The sequence below is a fragment of the Ctenocephalides felis genome, unplaced genomic scaffold (assembly GCF_003426905.1).
Source record: "Ctenocephalides felis isolate EL2017-DRISC unplaced genomic scaffold, ASM342690v1 CF-g0.4_SCAFFOLD_00845, whole genome shotgun sequence".
NCBI lineage: Eukaryota > Metazoa > Arthropoda > Insecta > Siphonaptera > Pulicidae > Ctenocephalides > Ctenocephalides felis.
This window is the reverse complement of record NW_020536999.1, coordinates 7069657-7089209: the sequence shown is the minus strand read 5'-3', so window position 1 is coordinate 7089209 and position 19553 is coordinate 7069657. Positions and strand designations below refer to the sequence as shown.

General features: G+C 28.2%; 1 long non-coding RNA gene across 1 annotated transcript in view; it reads right to left on the bottom strand.

Annotated features, from left to right (window-relative positions):
* The window catches only part of LOC113370697, an 88828-nt gene extending 84952 nt beyond the window's left edge, over positions 1-3876 (bottom strand). Inside the window, exon 1 of the long non-coding RNA XR_003366608.1 lies at positions 3733-3876. This is a non-coding gene — a long non-coding RNA (uncharacterized LOC113370697). The remainder of the gene's footprint in view (positions 1-3732) is intronic.
* Positions 3877-19553: the final 15677 nt, after the last annotated feature.

Genomic DNA, 19553 nt, shown 5'->3' with positions numbered 1-19553 from the left:
TTTTTTTAAATTGATGAAAAATTTTGAAAATTTGAATTAGTTGAAACCTTATTTTTTTGAAAATTTAGAATTTTTTATTTAAAAATTTTCAAACTTACAAATGTTCTTGTAAAACCATTTTTTGCACACCGTTCACACAAGCAAAATGTTTTTTGAATTAATCGAATCGGATGATCCGTTCTCTCAAAAACTGCATGACCATTTTTACACCCTTTGCGCTCCACACCTCCGAAACGGCAGAATTGCCTTTTGCTAAAACGCCTCACGATCGAGTACGAACCGAATGTTTTTTCAATCATACAAATCGGTTATTCCATACTGTCGAATAAACTTCAAAATTAAAAATCTTGGTACGGAACCCAAAAAAAAAATTACACAAAGTGTGAGCACATTATTAAAAATCTTTATTAAATATCTGATAATTTGATGTACATATGTCTAACAAATATTTTTGACTTCATGGCATTTTTTTCTACTTTTTTCACTAGATCTCCGAAACCACTAGACCTGCCTCCCCAAAATTTAATCATCTTGTCAATACAAGTAAAATATTTTGTGAATTATTAAAATCAAATGCTCCGTTATCTTAAAAACTAAATTACAATATTTGGCATTTTTTTGTTCCGTATCTCCGAAACGGCTTGACCTGCCTTTGCCAAAAACTAATCAGCACGTCTCTTTATCAATACGAATCGAATAATAAATGAATCATTCAAATCAGTTGATTCGTGTTCACAAAATCGTCAAAAAAACTTTGTATCCGCACATACACACATACATCAATTTTTTTAAAGGTATGACAAAATGTTCAGAAACCTTTGAAACGTAAAGATATGCAAAAAATTTACATTTTCGATTTTTTTGCGATTACTATAACTTACCCTGACCCTACAGGAAGTTAATTATGAGTGAAATGTGATAAAATTTGAATTTTATTATCATTTATTGTTGCAAATAAGACGAACAAATGGTCCCCCCAGCTCGTAGTCTACGAATAGTAATTAATCAATCTAAATTGAAATATAAAATTGTATTATCGCCTCAATTAAATTTATTACAAAACAAACACAAACTCTACTGACTGGCATAACAATTAATAATGTTCTTAATTGACCGACAAAACGACTGTCAAAATATTAATGTATTACACAAACACACTAAATGATGATCAAGATGATAACCCGAAGACTGAACTTTTATCAAGAAAACATTATTTATTACATAATTACATCAATTTTTAATATATAGAATAATACTACTAGGGAAAAACAAAAGTCTGTTTCAAATAAAATAGAATACTACCATTAAACAAAAGTCTTCTTACTTTTCGAAATAAAATATAAAATAATTTTAATATAATTAAATCTCTAAATGCTTTCAATTATTATTTAAAGTGAACCCGCCAGTAAATAAATCAAAACATTAATAAATCCATGATTTATGACTTGGGGGAATTATTAGTAAAATCGAAACGTGTGTTAACAACGGATGAATCGACATTAAAATGAATTAAACGAATTGATAAAATTGATACGAAAATCAATTGTTATTGATACAATTGGTATAGGAATTTATATAGCATATATATATATATATATATATATATATATATTATATATATATATATATGTGTGTGTGTGTGTATTTAGGAATGTGATTTTAAATTATACCGAGTTGCTGTAGGGTCTTATGATATTAAACAATTTTTTAGAGAATTCAATTTTGTACAAATTTGCCATATATACTATTTGAATCAGATCGACCATTTAGAGGTTACATTAGGTACCACAAAAAAATGCACCGCAAACCATTGCTAAAATTACTTAAAAAAAAAAATACAATATTTTCGGACGCGATTTTATAGTATACCGAGTTGCTCTAGGGTCCCACAATATTAGACTATATAATTAGAAATTTAATTCTGTACAAACTCCTCGAATATATTATTCGAATCAGACCAACCATTTAGAGGTTACATCAGATTCAACGACAAAATGCACAGTAATGCAACGAAAAAATGCACTGCAAACCATTTATCATGGCTAAAATTAATTGAAAAAAATACAATTTTTTCGAACGCGATTTTAAGGTATACCGAGTTGTTCTATTATATAGATTTTATAATATTAGACACTTTTATTAGAAATTTAATTTTATACAAGTTTTTTTTATATACTATTTAAATCAAACTGACCATTTAGAGGTTACATAAGATACAACAAAAAAATGTACGGGTAACGAGTAGTCACAACAAATGCACTTGTTTGGAAGAAAAGAATACTATTTTCGAACACAATTTTAAAGTATACCGAGTTGTTCTAGAGTATTACAATATTAGACAATATTTTTGCAAATTTAATTTTGTATAAATTCTTCGAATAAAATATTTGGATCAGACCGACAATTTAGAGGTTACATTAAATGTACCAAAAAAATGCACTGCAAAGCATTTGCTTGGAAAAAACAATACTAATTTCGAACGTGATTTTAAAATATACCGAGTTGCTCTATTGCATTATGATATTAGACAATATTATTGCAAATTTAATTTTGTATAAATTTGTCATATATACTATTTACATCAGACCGACTATTTGGAGGTTACATTAGATACCACGAAATAGTGCACTAGAAACCGTTTATCGTTGCTAAAATTACTGGAAAAAAATACAATATTTTTGGACGCGATTTTAAAGTATACCGAGTTGCTGTAAGGCTTCCCAATGTTAGACAATATTTTTGGAAATTTAATTTTGTACAAGTTTCTCTAATGTACTATTTAAATCAAACCGACCATTTAGAGGTTACATTAGATACATCAAAAAAAATGGGCTGGAAACCATTTATCATGACTGCACTTGCTCGGAACAAACTGTATTTTAGGACGTGATTTTAAAGTATTTTTGGACGTGATTTTAAAGTATATAGAGTTGTTCTATGGTCTTCCAATATTAGACAATATTATTGGAAATTTAATTTTCTACAAATGCCTCAAATGCACTATCTTAATCAGACTGACCATTTAGAGGTTACATCAGCTGTAACAAAAAATGCACTGGAAACCATTTATCATTGCTAAAATTACTTTGAAAAAAAACAATATTTTCGGATGCGATTTTAGAGTATACCGAGTTGCTGCAGAGTATTACAATATTAGACAACTTTATAGACACTTTAATTCTGTATAAATTTGCCATATACACAATTTAAATCAGACCAACCATTTAGAGGTTACATAAGATTAAACGAAAAAAATGCACCGGGTAACGAATTATCACGATGGCTGGCTGCACTTTAAAAAAACTTTGTCATATCTGTACTTGTTTGAAAAAAAGTATACTATTTTCGAACGCGATTTTAAAGTATACCGAGTTGCTGTAGAGCATTACAATATTCGACAACATTATAGACGATTTAATTCTGTACAAATTTGCCATTTATATATTTAAATCAGACCGACCATTTAGGGGTTACATTAGATTAAACGAAAAAAATGCACCGGGTAACGAATTATCACGATGGTTGCACTGAACATTGTCATATCTGCACTTGTTAAAAAAAGTACTAATTTTGAAAGCGATTTTAAGGTACACCTGGTTGTCTGTAGAGCGTTACAATATTAGACAACTTTATTGACAATTTAATTCTACACAAATTTTCCAAATACCCAATTTATGTCAAACAAAAATTTAAAAAGTTACAATCAAAAATGTGTAAATCTATTCCACTTACCCTCCTGGTGCAACACTTTGTAAAGCGTTATCCACATCCATCCCCGGGTAATTCCTCTGGTAATTCCTGTGATTTCCACCACCAAGTGCTCCAGTTTTCTGAACGACTGCCAGAAAAACAAGAGCACTGAGGGTCACGCACACTAATGCACTCATTTTGTTAAAATTAAAATTAAATTATACAAATGTACACAAAGACACTTGGAAAACACTTTGTTTTCGGTTCCAGTGAATTAATTGGTTTTGTTCACATTCGGAGAATGTCTTGGCACTTCCATGGTAACTGAAAATAAAAAGAAAAAAATTAGTTGGAAAAAAAATTATTTATTTATTTATGTATTTATTTATTTAAATATATAGCCCACAGATTTCTCCAAGAGGACTCAAAAATGCAGTCATTTTACATAATGAATAACAATTAAAATATATACAAAATTACAATATATAGTTAGTAACATAAAATGCTTAACATAAAATTACATATAATGCAGAATGTAACAATATTATTTATAAACAGAATAAGATAAAATAATGAGATATTTGAAAAGAAAATAAATAAGTTAACTTGTGCAGATGGAGATTATTTGATTAGATGAAGTGTTGTGAATATCTATCTCATTATTAATTAAGTTAAATTTAAAGGACATGAGTAGAATAGGCGAATTTAAGAGAGAATTAGATTTAGGAGTAGGATAATTGAAAAATAATTGTGAACGCGTAGATTGCCTTGGAACATTAAAGGATAGTTGATTAACAATAAGACGACAGTCTATAGAATTATTGCAAAGTTTAAATAAGAACATAATTGTACAGATAAATCGACGTGAGTCAAGGGAAGAAATACCAAATTCTTTTAATAAAGTGTTGTTGTCAAGCCACGTTCAGGGTAAATTTTATATGTTTTATAATAAAGGTATTTCAGAAATTTTCGCTGAACTTTCTCTATCGCATCAGAGTTGTTGATTTGATGGGGATACCAAATGATCGAACCATATTCTAATTTTGAACGTACATTAGAATAGTACATGCAAAGAAGTGCATTGGTAGATTTAAATTGTTTACAATTCCTCAGTATCAAACCTAAAGATTTATGTGCTCTATTACAAATATCAGTTATATGATCCGTGAAAAACAAACCAGAATCAAATAGAACTCCTAAATCTGAAATTTTATTACATCTATCAATGCCATTTTATTAGACATTTTATAATAAAAAAGTATTGGAACGCGCTTATGTGAAAAACTGAGAATCTTGCTTGCACTTTGATATATTTAAATGTAATTTGTTATAGACACACCAAGAGTGGAAAGAGTCAAGTTGAGACTGTAATAATAAGCAGTCATAAATAGAATTTATTTTGAGATATAGTTTGAGATCATTTGCAAATAATAAATGTGGACAGCTAATAATATCAGATATGTCAATAATAAAAATAATAAATAGTAGTGGACCAAGAATGGATCCCTGAAGAACACCTGAACTGATATTTTCAATGTTGCTCAAGAATCCATTAAGATAAACAAACTATTTACGTTTATTATGAGGATTTTTAAAACCACTATTTTTTTATTGAGACCAATCCATATCCGTCACTGTTTTTTATTTCTACACTTAACGAATCGTTTTCTCACAGTCTCACAATCTCACAATCCAGTCAGTCAATCTAATAAAAATTATAAAAGAGCATTTTGAAAAGTGTCCAAAACACTTTGTAATTACTACCAATCATCATCAGCTGTCAGAGATCAACAAATCAACAATGGACAAAAGTCAATAATCAAATTCTTGATCTTAATTAAATTCACACTAATTAGTAAAACGATTTTATAATTGGTGTACGAGGATCATAAAATAAGTGCTCAAACATGGAAGGTACTGTGACGTCACATGCCTGAGCGAACATTGCCGACGACTTTCCTGATTGATTAAATGTCATATGTCATATGTTTTATTAACTTCCCGTAGGGTAGTTATAGTAACTGGCCAAAAATAGAAAATGAATTTTTTTGCATTTCTTCACGTTTCAGAGGTTTCTGAACATTTTGGCATACCTCAGAAACTAAATGAATGTGTGTGTCTGTTTTGTATGTCCGCATTTTTTCATCCACGTTTTCGGGCGCACGGATCAACCGATTTGAATGGTTCAAAAAACATTCGATTCCTATTGATAGGGAGATGTGCTGATTATTTTTTGGCAAAGGCAAGTCCAGCCGTTTTAGAGATACGGAGCAAAGAGTGCAGAAAATAGAAATCGCTTTCTGCTTGTGTTAATGAAACATTTGATTTTGGAAAAAAAAAAATTTATTTCCAAAATTTTTTTTAATATAGAAAAGAATTCGAACTTTAATTTGTTCCTATGCTCATTTATATAAACAATGTCTTTCATTTTAAATTCGATTGATTAAGTTTTGTTTATTCACTTTTCTGTAAACATATATAAGTTACAGTATTTATAATAATCTATATAAAAGCATTCAATATTTCTCGAATATTCTATTAGGGTACGGGAAGTTCCAGCAATTTGCTTCAAGGCACGATGCCATACACCACTAGTTATTTCAATAGTTTAGTCAATGGAAATTATTTTATTCCTCACGTGAAAATTTAGATTTGCTCGTCAGTAGAGTTCCTTTTGTTTGTTTGCAAAGATATTTAGTTTGTTGGTCAGTAGAGTTTCTTTTTTGATTGTTCTGATTTGCATGTAAATTTTGTAGTCAAAAATTTAGTTTTAATAGAATTTCTTTTATATTTCGTGTTGAAATATAAAGTCCGATTTATTCGAGATAAGTATATTTAGTTTCATCATCCTTTAAAGTTCCCTTTTTAGTTGCTCTATTTTGTATTAAATTTGTTGGCTAATAGTTTAAAAATTTTTATCATTCTCGTTTAAAAATTATTTTTTCTCGTCAGTAGAATCCCTTTTATTCTTCTCAGCGATATTTAGTTTGTGGGTCAGTAGAGTTTCTTTTTCGGTTGTTTTAGTTTGCATGTGAACTCTGTAGTCGAAAATTTAGACAATTCATTTCTATTATCCCCGGTGTTAAAAATTAATTTTGCTCGTCAGTAGAGTCCCTTTTGTATTTTCGCTCGTCAGTAGAGTTCTCTTTTCTCTTGTTTTAGCTTGATCGCAGGAAGAGATTATTTTTCTCTTACTTTGCCGATTTTTATGAAACTTTTTTTTGGCAATATATATCATGGTCTTATAGAACTTACTGAAATATTACGGCCTTACGACAAGTAGTTTAACTTTAAAAATTCATCAAAGTTTGAAAAAATGAGTAGTTTTTTTGACGTTTGTTAAAATTAAAATTAGACGATTTACTTGGTATAATGATATAGTACATGGTGTTAATGAACATACTTAATCATTAAAGTCCTACGGAAACTGGTTCAATTATAAAAATTATTCTTTTTTGAAAATTTGCTGTTAGAAAATACTCCGAGTTAAGGTGTGCATTCATTTTTAATTATAAGTAATAAATCCACTGGGAATACTTTTGATCGCTCATAAATTAATTTATATTCTATTGATTAAGTCGATTATTAACATATATCGGGAAGTTCATGTAACTTGCCTCAAGGCAAAATACTAATACCAACTAGTTAGTTAATTAGTTAATAATGATTTGTGCATATTTAGTAAAATGTTGTACATATGATGGACGAGAACATGTACGCGGACATCCGGTGATGTCAATACTACGACCAGTGCTCTTCCTTTTCTTGATAACACACAAAGTTGCTAAACATTTCAATAAAATAAATTCATGTACGAATAAATAGTTTGCTAATTTAAAATTGGAATGAAAATACTCTTATTTGAATTTGCTCATCAATAGAATCCCTTTCGTTCTTGGGGGAAGAAGTTTAGTTCCTTCGTAGTAACTGGTTGCAAATTTTTATTAGAGGTAATTTTGAATTTGTTCCCTTTTGTTGTAATTTAGTTTGCCCGTACTAAATCTACAATTACGAAATGAATTAATCGAACATCGAACTTTTACCACATGTCGTCGGTCGGAGGATGAATTAATTGGAGTTGTGGTCTGGTACGATTCATATCGAACAATTAAATATATATTTTATATTAACGTCTGTCGTTCTATGACAACATGAACTACATGAAAAGATTGAAATTAAAAGATTTTAAATTTGGACTGATACCAAAATTTAATTAAGATATAATTTAGTACACTGATAAAAGGTGAACCACTAAGTTTTCCTTGTCTTTTTATTTAGACAGATTGTAATTTATAAAAAAATTAAAAATAATTGAACTAGTTTGTTCCAAAATGATCTAATAAACTCCTGTTTTGTCTATTTGGATGTAGTTTGATAATTTTGAACCTATAATGATCTATTTTAATGCAATTTGATTTATTTAGATGATTTTGTTCTATTTTGGTGCATTGTAATCAAATATCTAATTTTTATTTAACCTTCTTCTCTATATTGATCCATTTTTATCTATTCTATTGCTCTATTGCAATCTCAGATCAAAATAGAAACTAGTTAAGACAATTTGCTTGGACTTCCCGTACCTTAATTAAATATTCGAGGAATATTAAATGCTTTCAAATAGATTATTTATTCAAAAACTGTAACTTATATATGTTTACAGAAAATTAAATAAACAAAACTTAGTCAATTGAATTTAACATTGACTAAGTCTAATATTTATAAGAATTATATAAACTAATTTGCAAAGTTAAAATTAATTATTTTTAGTATATTAGTAAGCTTTAGAACTTTAGCTAGAAAAACAGTTAAAATTTGATTTATATTCGATAATTAAAAAATTTTTTTTTGGAAATTAGAAATAACTAGTTGGTACTGGTATTTTGCCTTGAGGCAAGATACATGAACTTCTTGATATGTGTAAATAATCGACTTAATCAATAAAAAAATAAAATTAATTTATGAGAAATTATAAGTATTCCGAGTGGATTTATTACACATTATTGAAACGAACAAACACGTTAACATTGAGTATTTTCTAAAAGCAAATTTTCATAAATTGAAAAGTTTCCGTAGGACTTTAATATTTTAGTATGTTCATTAAGACCAAGTACTCTATCGTTATACCAAGTAAATCGTCGAATTCTAATTTTAACAAACGTCAAAAAACTACTCACTTTCTCAAACTTTGATAAATTTTTAAAATTAAACTACTTGTCATAAGGCAGTAATATTTCAGTAAGTTCTATAAGACCATGATATATATCGGCCAAAAAAGTTCCATGAAAATCGGCTTAATTTTTTTTTTCAACAGTTAATTACAAGAAAACGGCTCGGTAGATTTTCACCTAAAACTAATCAGTATCATTCCCAACTAATATCTTTCGAACAGTTTTTGATTTTTTAAAATCTGTTCGGTAGGATGAGCTTAAATGTGGACGAAAAGTTAAAACACTTTTTTTCAAATTACAAAGAAACGGCACGGCCGATCGTCTCACCAAAACTGACAAATTGTAGTCCTCATTGAGATACATGAAATGGCTTTTAAATTTGTGAAATCGGTTCAGGCGTTTTTGAGCAAACGTCGATGAAAGTTCTAATTTTGACAAATCCTAAAAAGACCATACTAATTTTTGCAAACTTTGACGAATTTTTAAAGCTAAACCAGTTGTCGTAAGACCGTAATATTTTAGTATGATCTAGAAAACTATGGTATCTACCGTCAAAAAAATAATAATAAAAATCGTCGAAAAATATTTTTTTCACACTTTATTATAAGAAAACTGCCCGGCCGATCTTTACCTAGAACTAATCAGCACGATTCCCAACCAATATCTTTCGAACGATTTTTGAATTTTCAAAATCGATTCAGAATTGGGGACTAAAATGTGGACAAAAATTTTTTCACTTTTCTGCTATTTATAAAGAAACGTCTCGGCCGATCGTCGCACAAAACTGATAAACGATAGTCCTCATCGAGATACATTGAATAGCTTTTAAATTTTTGAACTCGGTCCAGCCGTTTTTGAGAAAACGTCGATTTACAGTAAAAAATCTGTTCACACACACGCACATGCTTTTTCCTTAAATTGGTCTCATTCGATTCAGAATGTCTTGAAACGTTGAGAAAACATAAAATTAGCGAATCGGATTTTTTTTATGAAAACATAAACTTCTCCTTCGTGAAGTTAATAAATATTTCTATATTTGTTAATTATTTCTCCTTCGGGCAAAATAGTTAAATATTGAACACCATCAATATCATCACTTTTAATCAGAGACAAAAAAAAATAAATGCGCGGATTAACCTATCAGAATCGATTTGTTTACTTTCGATAAAATTCTTTCTTATTTTTTTCGACAGAATTCAGTACAAATAGTAAATAGAAGAATTTACATCGTTCTAAACTATAAAACGAGGTCATCATTCTCTTTATCTGACATCTCTCGTATCGGAATAAAACTATATCGCACTCCGATTTAATTGTGTCACACATTTATTGTACATATATATTCTATTCTCTTAAATTCCATACATATATATGTATATACATATTTTTTTGAAATGAGATATCGAATGTCACACATGTTGGGAAGATAATTGTGAGATGGTTTTGCCTTTAGTAATAAAAAATAGTCAAAGGAAAAATTGCGCCGGAGTTGGAAATGAAAATTTAGGCCTGTTTTAAAAAAAATTTTTTTTAAATATTTCTAAGTTTTTTTGGTTTATAATATTTGATTTTTATAAGAATTGACTTTTATAAAGTATGTCGTAATTAATATTTTGCCTATTGGCAAGTTGCTGTATTAAAAAAAATATCATTAAAGGAAAAAAGCGCCGGAGTTGGAAGTAAAAATTTAGGGTAGTTATTTGTTTTAAAACATTTTTTTAAAATATTTCCAATTAATTTTTGCTTACATATTGTTTGATTTTCATAAGATTTGACTTTCATAAAGTATGTCGTAATTAATATTTTGCCTATTGGCAAGTTGCTGTATTAATAAGAAATCGTCAGAGGAAAAATTGCGCCGGAGTTGGAAATGAAAACTTAGGCCTGTTAATATTAAATTTTTTTTTTTTAAATATTTCTAATTTTTTTGGTTTATAATATTTAAATTTTATAAGATTTGAGTTTTATAAAGTATGTTGTGATTAAAATTTTTCCTATTGGCAAGTTGCTGTATTAATAAAAAATCGTCAGAGGAAAAATTGCGCCGGAGTTAGAAATGAAAACTTAGGCCTTTGACTTTTGAGAAAGAATTGACTTTTTTTAAATATTTCTATTTTTTTTGGTTTATAATATTTGATTTTTATAAAAATTGACTTTTATAAAGTATGATGTAATTAATATTTTGCCTATTAGCAAGTTGCTGTAATAATGAAAAATCATTGGAGAAAAAAAAAGCGCCGGAGTTGGAAATGAAAATTTAAATTGCCTATTTGTTTAAAATCATTTTTTTTAAATATTTCCATTTTGTTTTTGTTTTTATAATGTTTGATTTCTATAAGATTTGACTATTAAGAAGCAATTGTGCTGCAAATTTTGCCTATTGGCAAGTTGCTGTATTAATAAAAAATCATTGGAGGAAATAAGTGCCAGAGTTGAAAATGAAAAATTTAGGATGCCTATTTATTTTAAAACATTCTTTAAAATATTTCCAAATTGTTTTTGAGTATATAATGTTTGATTTTTATAAGATTTGACTTTTAACAAAGAATTGTGCTGCGAATTTTGCCTATTGGCAAGTTGCTGTATTAATAAAAATCGTCAGAGAAAAAATTGCGCCGGAGTTGGAAGTAAAAATGTTGGGTGCCTATTAGTTTTAAATTTTTTTTTAAAAATATCTCCAAATTGTTTTTGTTTTTATAATTTTGCACATGTGTAAGATTGGACTTTCAAAAAGCAATTAAGCTGCAAATTTTGCCTATTGGCAAGTTGCTGTATTATTAAAAAATCATTTTAATAAAAAATGCACGGTAGTTGAAAGTAAAAATCAAGACACAGAATTTAAAAAACAAAATCTTTTCAATAGTGCACTTTAAGGTTTAACTATTATAATATTTTACATTTTTTATTTTTTGATGTTCTTTGAAATTAATGTATTAACTAAATAGTTTTTTAGATTTTTATAAAAAACTGAAAAAGTATCCCTCAACAACCACCAGAATGTAAAGCTCCCTTTAAATAGTTCAATTCGCGAATAAAATGTACCTATCAAGTTTGCATTTTTTTTTAATTATTAAAAATTTGATAATTTTATGTTTAGTTAGAAATATAAATTAAAAATGCATTTTCACTTTTGACTCTTGTTCGTGGAAAAAAGCTCATACTCATTTTGAACTACAATTTAAATAATAGTATGATAAATAAATTTCAACAATTATAATTGCACTAAAATTTACTCTAAAATTTTATTTCAAATTTTACCCATTTTTGAATTTTTTTATATAGTTTAAAATTTTGTCCCTTAACTACACAAAAATAGTTATACCAGTTAAATGTACTTTGATTTTCAGACTATCTGGGAGAACTTTTTGGGATTATCTAGAACACTTTCAGAGCAAGTAAAACATTTTCAGACAAATTAGAATATTTTAAATCTATCTAAACTATTTGAAAATTGTTCAAACTATCTGAAAATTGTTCAGACTTTTTGAAAATTGTTCAGACTATCTGATAATTGTTCAGACTATCTGAAAATTGTTCAGACTATCCAGAATTTTAGACAACATAGAACATTGTTAGACAATATAGAACATTTCAAGATTATTAGGAATATTTTCATATCATCTGCATTATTTTCAGGCATTTTTATACTGCCTAGAATATTCTAAGACTATTTAGGACATAATTATTATCTGGAACATTTTTAGAATATCTTAGAATTTTCAGACGATCTAGTGCAATTTTAGACTATCTACAACATTTTTAAGACTATCTGCAAAATTTTTAGAATAATTTAAAGATTTTCAGAACATCTAGAAATTTCAAGATTATCTGAAACATTTTCAGATTATCTGAAACATTTTCAGAATATCTGAAACATATTCAGAATATCTAGAACATTTCAAGACTAAAAATATCGGAAATATTTATAGACAATTTGAAACTTTTTCAGATTACCAGAAACATTTTCAGATTATCTGAAACATTTTTAAAATATCTAGAACATTTCAAGACTGTCTAGAATATTTTCAGACTGCCTGAAACATTTTTAGAAAACTAAAAAAATTTTCAGATTATCTGAAACATTTTTAGGATATCCATAACGTTTCAAGACTGTCCAGAATATTTTCAGACTGCCTGAAACATTTTCAGATTATCTGAAACCGTTTTAGAATATCTGGAACATTTTATGGATGTCTAGAATATTTTCAGACAATATAAAATATTTTCAGGCTATCTGAAACACTTTCAGATTATCTAGAACATTATCAGATTATTTGTAATTTTTTTAGACGATCTGGAACATTTTTAGACTATCTGGTACACAATCAGACTATTCGGAAAGTATTCAGATTATTCAGAATATATCAGATTATTTGGAACATATTCAGACTATTCAGAAAATATTCAGAATTTTTTCAGACTATTCAAACTATCCAGAAAATTTTAGGTTTGTCCAGAACATTATAAAATCTAGATTGTTTCAGAGACAATCTGGAATATTTTTAGTTAGGGTATTTTACACGTTTTCAGAACATTTAGCGTATTTCAAAATTATCTACAAAATTTTCAGATTATCTGTAATAATTTTGGACTATATAAAACATGTTAACATTACTTACAATGTTTTCAGAATATCTAAAAAATTCAAGCTTATTTGAAAAACTTGTCAGAAATCTGAAATATTTCATGATTGTCTAAAACATTTTCAAAATATCTAGAACACTTTTAGAATATCTAGAATATTTGAAGAATATCTAGAATATTTAGAACATTTTTGCACATCCTGAAAAATTTTCAGATTATGTAGAATATTTTTAGATTATCTGAAACATTTTCAGAATAATTTTTTCTTCGACCATTTTCAAGACTAAGAGCCAAAATTACACAACAACCCTTAAATGAAACGCGTTTAAAAAAAATTATCAACGATCGTATTTCAATTTTTCAAGACTCCACAAACCATCTACAAAATCCATTTTAAATTTCAAAAATACTTATAAAAATTTCCATACCAAATTTACCAAAATCAGATCAATATCTTACCGTAACTAAAAACCACCAACCATTCAAAAACCAACCACTTTAAAAAAAATATATATCACTTAATCCTGTAACATATTCAGTTTATTTAGAATCTTTTCAGACTCTCCAGAACATTTACAAATTTATCTAGAATATTTTATCTGGATTTTTTCAGACAATCTATAATATTTTTAAAGTAGCTTACACGTTTTCAGAACATTTAGCATATTGCAAGACTATCTGGAAAATTTTAAGATTATCTAAAACATTTTCAAAATATCTATAAAATCTAAAAAATATCTAGAATATCTAAAGAATATCTAGAATATCTAGAATATCTAAAGAATATCTAGAATATCTGAAGAATATTTAGAACATTTTCGCATATTCTGAAAAATCTCCAGATAATGTAAAACAATTTAATAAAAAATCGAATAAAATATTTTTCGACAGTTTCCAAGATCAAAAACCAAATTTTTTGCACCCTTAAATAAAATATATTTAAAAAAAAAACTATCAACCATCAATTTCAAGACTCACAAACCATCTATAAAATCCGTTTTAAATTTTAAAATACTTATAAAAAATTTCCATACCAAATTTACCCAAAATCAAATCAATCAATCTTTTATAATTTTTAAGATTATATGAAAAATTGTGAGATTATCTGAAATATTTCATGATTGTCTAAAACATTTTCAAAATATCTAGAATATCTAAAAAATATCTAGAATATTAGGTTGTCAAATATCTCCCTTCCGCTTTTTTGCCCTTGGTTTATAATACAAAAAGGCGGAAGGGAGATATTTGACAACCTTATATCTAAAGAATATCTAGAATATCTAAAGAATATCTAGAATATCTAAAGAATATCGAGAATATCTAAACAATATCTAGAATATCTAAAGATTATCTAGAATATCTAAAGCATATCTAGAATAACTAAAGCATATCTAGAATAACTAAAGAATATCTAGAATATCTAAAGAATATGTAGAATATTTAAAAAATATCTAGCATATCTAAAGAATATTTAGAACATTTTCGCATATTCTGAAAAAAATTCAGATTATGTAAAACATCTTCAGATTATCTGTGACATTTTTAGACTAAACTAATTTTCTACGGTTTTCAAGACAAAAAACCAAAATTTTTTGGGACCCTTAAATAAAATATATTTAAGAAAACTATCGATCATCGAAGTAAATTTTTCAAGACTCCACAAACCATCTATAAAATCCTTTTTAAATTTCAAAAATACTTATGAAAAATTTTATACCTAATTTACCCAAAATCAAATATATTTAAAAAAAACTATCAACCATCGAAATCAATTTTTCAAGACTTTACAAACCATTTATAAAATCCGTTTTAAATTTCAAAAATACAACAACAAAATTTCCATACCAAATTTACCCAAAATCAGATCAATCTCTTACCGTAACTAAAAACCACCAACCATACAAAAACCAACCACTTTAAAAAAAATAACACTTAATCCTGTCCTCCGGCACTTGTTTAAAAATATTTAATATTTTGCAAAAATGTCTATAAATATATTATTAATTTTTTTTTTCGTAAAACTTTTTTTATTCGTCTAAGGCCCGCGCGCGCCTTTTGGTTTTGTTTTTCCGACGACCTCCCAGCCGAGTCGGCGATGCAAGACTGATTTGATTTCGGCCTAAGAGTCGTTCGGAGACACTGAGACACGGACGGAGTACTCTTCTGCTGCTGCTCTGCGAACTAACTAACAATCTTTCTTTGCTCTCCCACTCGTAGACGGAGAGCTGGGGGAAAAATAGAAGGATACTGGAGATGGGCAACTAACACCGGAGTTATTACTCCGATACGACTCCTCTCTCGGAGTGAATTCGAACAGAGTTGTATCGGAGATATCGTCATATCCGACTTCCCTAAACTGGTACTAAATCTCTATTAACACGTACAGACAATTGCTTGATATTTTTTTACTAATACAAAAATTTGGGTCGAAAAGAAGTGGCCGTTTTCTCGTCTCACAAGCAATTTTATGACTTTTTAGGTATAAAATGTCGGTAAAATGTATAAAAGGTAAAAATCATGCATTTTTGACTTCCCGAAGGAGAAGTTTATGTTTTCATCAAAAAATCCGATTCGCTAATTTTATGTTTTCTCGACGTTTCAAGCCATTCTGAATCAAATGAGACCAACATTTGGAAAAAGTATGTGTGTGTGTGTGTGTGAACAGATTTTTTGCCGTAAATCGACGTTTTCTCCAAAACGGCTGGACCGATTTCAAAGATTTAAAAGCCATTTGATGTATCTCGATGAGGACTATCGTTTGTCAGTTTTGTGCAACAATCTGCCAAGCCGTTTCTTTGTAATTTGAAACACTTTTGTTGAATTTTTCGTGCACATTTAAGCTCATCCTACCGAACCGATTTTAAAAAATCAAAAACTGTTAGAAAGATATATAGTTGGGAATGGTACTGATTAATTTTAGGTGAAAATCTACCGAGCTGTTTTCTTGTAATAAACTGTTGAAAAAAAAGTTTAAGCCGATTTTCATGGAACTTTTTTTGGCGATATACATCATGGTCTTATAAAACTTACTGTAATATTACGGCCTTACGACAAGTAGTTTAATTTTAAAAATTCGTCACACTTTGCTAAAATTATTATCGTTTTTTTTAAAGTAGGATTGATGAAGTATATTATTTACACTTTTTTGATTAAGTCGATTATTTACACATATCGGTAAGTTCATGTAACTTGCCTCAAGGCTGAATACCAAACCAACTAGTTGTATTCTTACGTTAATAGTATACAGCCAGCAAAAATATTTAGTATTATATTATTACTTTTACACAATTACGATTTTATAATTGTGTAAAAGTAATAGTATGCTAATCGAACCACCTGATTTTCAATTCATTCTCAAAAAGGAAATAATAGAAGAATAAACTAGTGGTGCATGGCATCGTGCCTTAAGGCAAATTGCTGGAACTCCCCGTACCGTAATGAAATAAATATTCGAGGAATATTAAATGTTTTTAAATAGATTGTTATAAATACTATAACTTATATATTTTTACAGAAAAGTAAATTACAAAACTCAATCAATCAAATTTAAAATGAAGGATATTGTCTAATATTTATAAGAATTATATAAACTGAATTATTTTTAAAGAATATAAGTGAGCTTTAGAACTTTAGCCAGAATTAAAATTAAAATCCGAATTATTTTGGATATCAAAAAAAATTTTTTTTTTGACAATTAAAAATGATTTTTTTTCCCAAAAGCAATCGTTTTATCAGAATAAGCAGTTTTTTGAATCGTATGCTTAGTTCTCTCAAAAACTGCAATTTTTTGCACCTTTTGGCTCTGTATCTCCAAAACGGTTAGACCTGTTTTTGCCACAAACTAATCACCACTGCCTCCCATTATTACGAATTGAATATTTTTTGGAATATTCAAATCGGTTGATCTGTGCACCCGAAAATGTAGACGAAAAAATGCGGACATACAAAACACACAAATCCATTTTTCTGAGGTTTGCCAAATTGTTCAGAAAATTCTGAAACGTGAAAATATATAAAAAATTTCATTTTCGATTTTAGGCCCATTACTATAACTTACCCTACAGAAAGTTAATAAAACCTCACTATCATTATATCGTGAAAAATATTATACATATATTAACAAATATTTGTTCATATTTCATACATAAAGTTCACAGCATTATTTTCATATTAATATAAAGATATTCAAAGAGTTTTACATTTTCTCTTCAAAAATAATTACAAAATTCATTTTGATTCTCAAGTTTTGCGGTTTTTTGATCGACATTGCAAAAAATATGAGCTTTTAATTCGATCGCCTGCCTAAATTTTTATAATATTATAATTATAATAATATTTACGGGTATCTTTTTTTTAAATCATGGTAGTCTGATTACTCAGTTGACCCTTTATAGCAAAAGAATTACCCTAATATTTCAATATTTTTATTATCTCAATTTCAGCATGCAATTTGAAATTTGTATGCATATACGACAGTACTACTTCTAATAGGAAAGAACATTTCCAAATTAACCGAGAAATTTTCAGACTATCCAGAACATGTTACAAAAATGGAGAATATTTTGAGGCTATCTAGAACATTGCAGGTCTATCTTTAATATTTTCAGACGATCTAGAACATTTTCAAGCCATCTAGAACATTTACAGACTAAATAGAACATTTTCCGAGTATCCAGAATATTTTTAGGTTATCCTGAATGTTTCTAGACTATCCAGAATATTTTCAGACAATTTTGAATGATTCCAGACTATTCAGAATATTTTCAGACTATCTAGAACATTTTCGAGCCATCTAGAACATTTTTAGACTATCCTGAATGTTTCCAGACCACCCAGAATATTTTCAGACTATCCAGAAGGATTCCAGACTATCTAAAACAATTCAGACTATCTAGAATTTTCAGATCATCTAGGATATTTCTCTATAAAATTATCTAAAGTATTTTTATACTACGCAAGGCATTTTCAGACTATGAAACTTTTTCATCCGACAATTTACATTCAGACTATTTACATCAGACATTTTCTGTTTATTCATAAAATTTTAAAACTCCCCAGCATATTTTATTTAAGATAATACTTTTTTACAATATTTTTAGTATATGTGGACTATCCTGAATCCTGAACTTTACAAAACAATTTCAGACTATCTAGAACATTTTAAAATGATTTCTAAATAAAATATTTAAGACTTCAATTTAGATAGGCTGAACAAGTGTTGTATAGTCTAAAATTGTCCTAGATAGTACTAAATGAACTAAAAATGTCCTGGGTAGCCTGAAAATATTCTGGATAGTTCGAAAAAGTTCTCAATAGTCTGAAAGTGTAGTGATAAAGATATACTGAAAATGTTTTGGATAGCCTGAAAATTTTTTGCATAGTCTGAAATTATTTTGAATAGTCTTAAAATGATCTAGAGAGCCAGCAAACGTACACAAAATATTCCAGATAGTCTGAAAAAATTCTGAATATACTAAAAAATTTATATAAAATTTGAAAATATTGAAAATTGTCTGAGGATCTTGTAAATAGTCTGAAAATGTTACAAATCTTTTGAGAATGTTGTAGATTGTCTGAAAATTTTGCAAGTCGTCTGGTAATGTTGCAAGTGACACACAGTCGAAAAATGTTGCAAATAGTCTGTTCAAATTGTCAAAAAATGTTGCAAATCGTCATAAAATATTGCTAATCGTCTGAAGATGTTGAAAATCTTTCGAGAATGTTGCAAATAGCCTTTCCAAATCGTCAAAAAATGTTGCAAATCGTCTGACAATGTTGCAAATCATTTGAAAATGTTGCAAATGATCTGAGAATGTTGTAGGAAATGTGCTATGTTGTCAAAACATATTGCAATTCGTCTGAAATATGTAGCAAATCGTCAGAGATATATTGCTAACCATCTGTAGATGTTGCAATTCGTCTCAGTATGTTTGAAAATCACATAAAAATGTTGTAAGTAATGTTGCAAATTATCTGCAGATGTTGCAAAACGACTGAGAATTTTGCAAATCATCTGAAGATGTTGCAAGTCGTCTAAGATTGTTGCAAGTCGTCTGAAGATGTTGCAAATCATCTGAGAATATTGCAAGTCGTCTGAAGATGTTGCAAGTT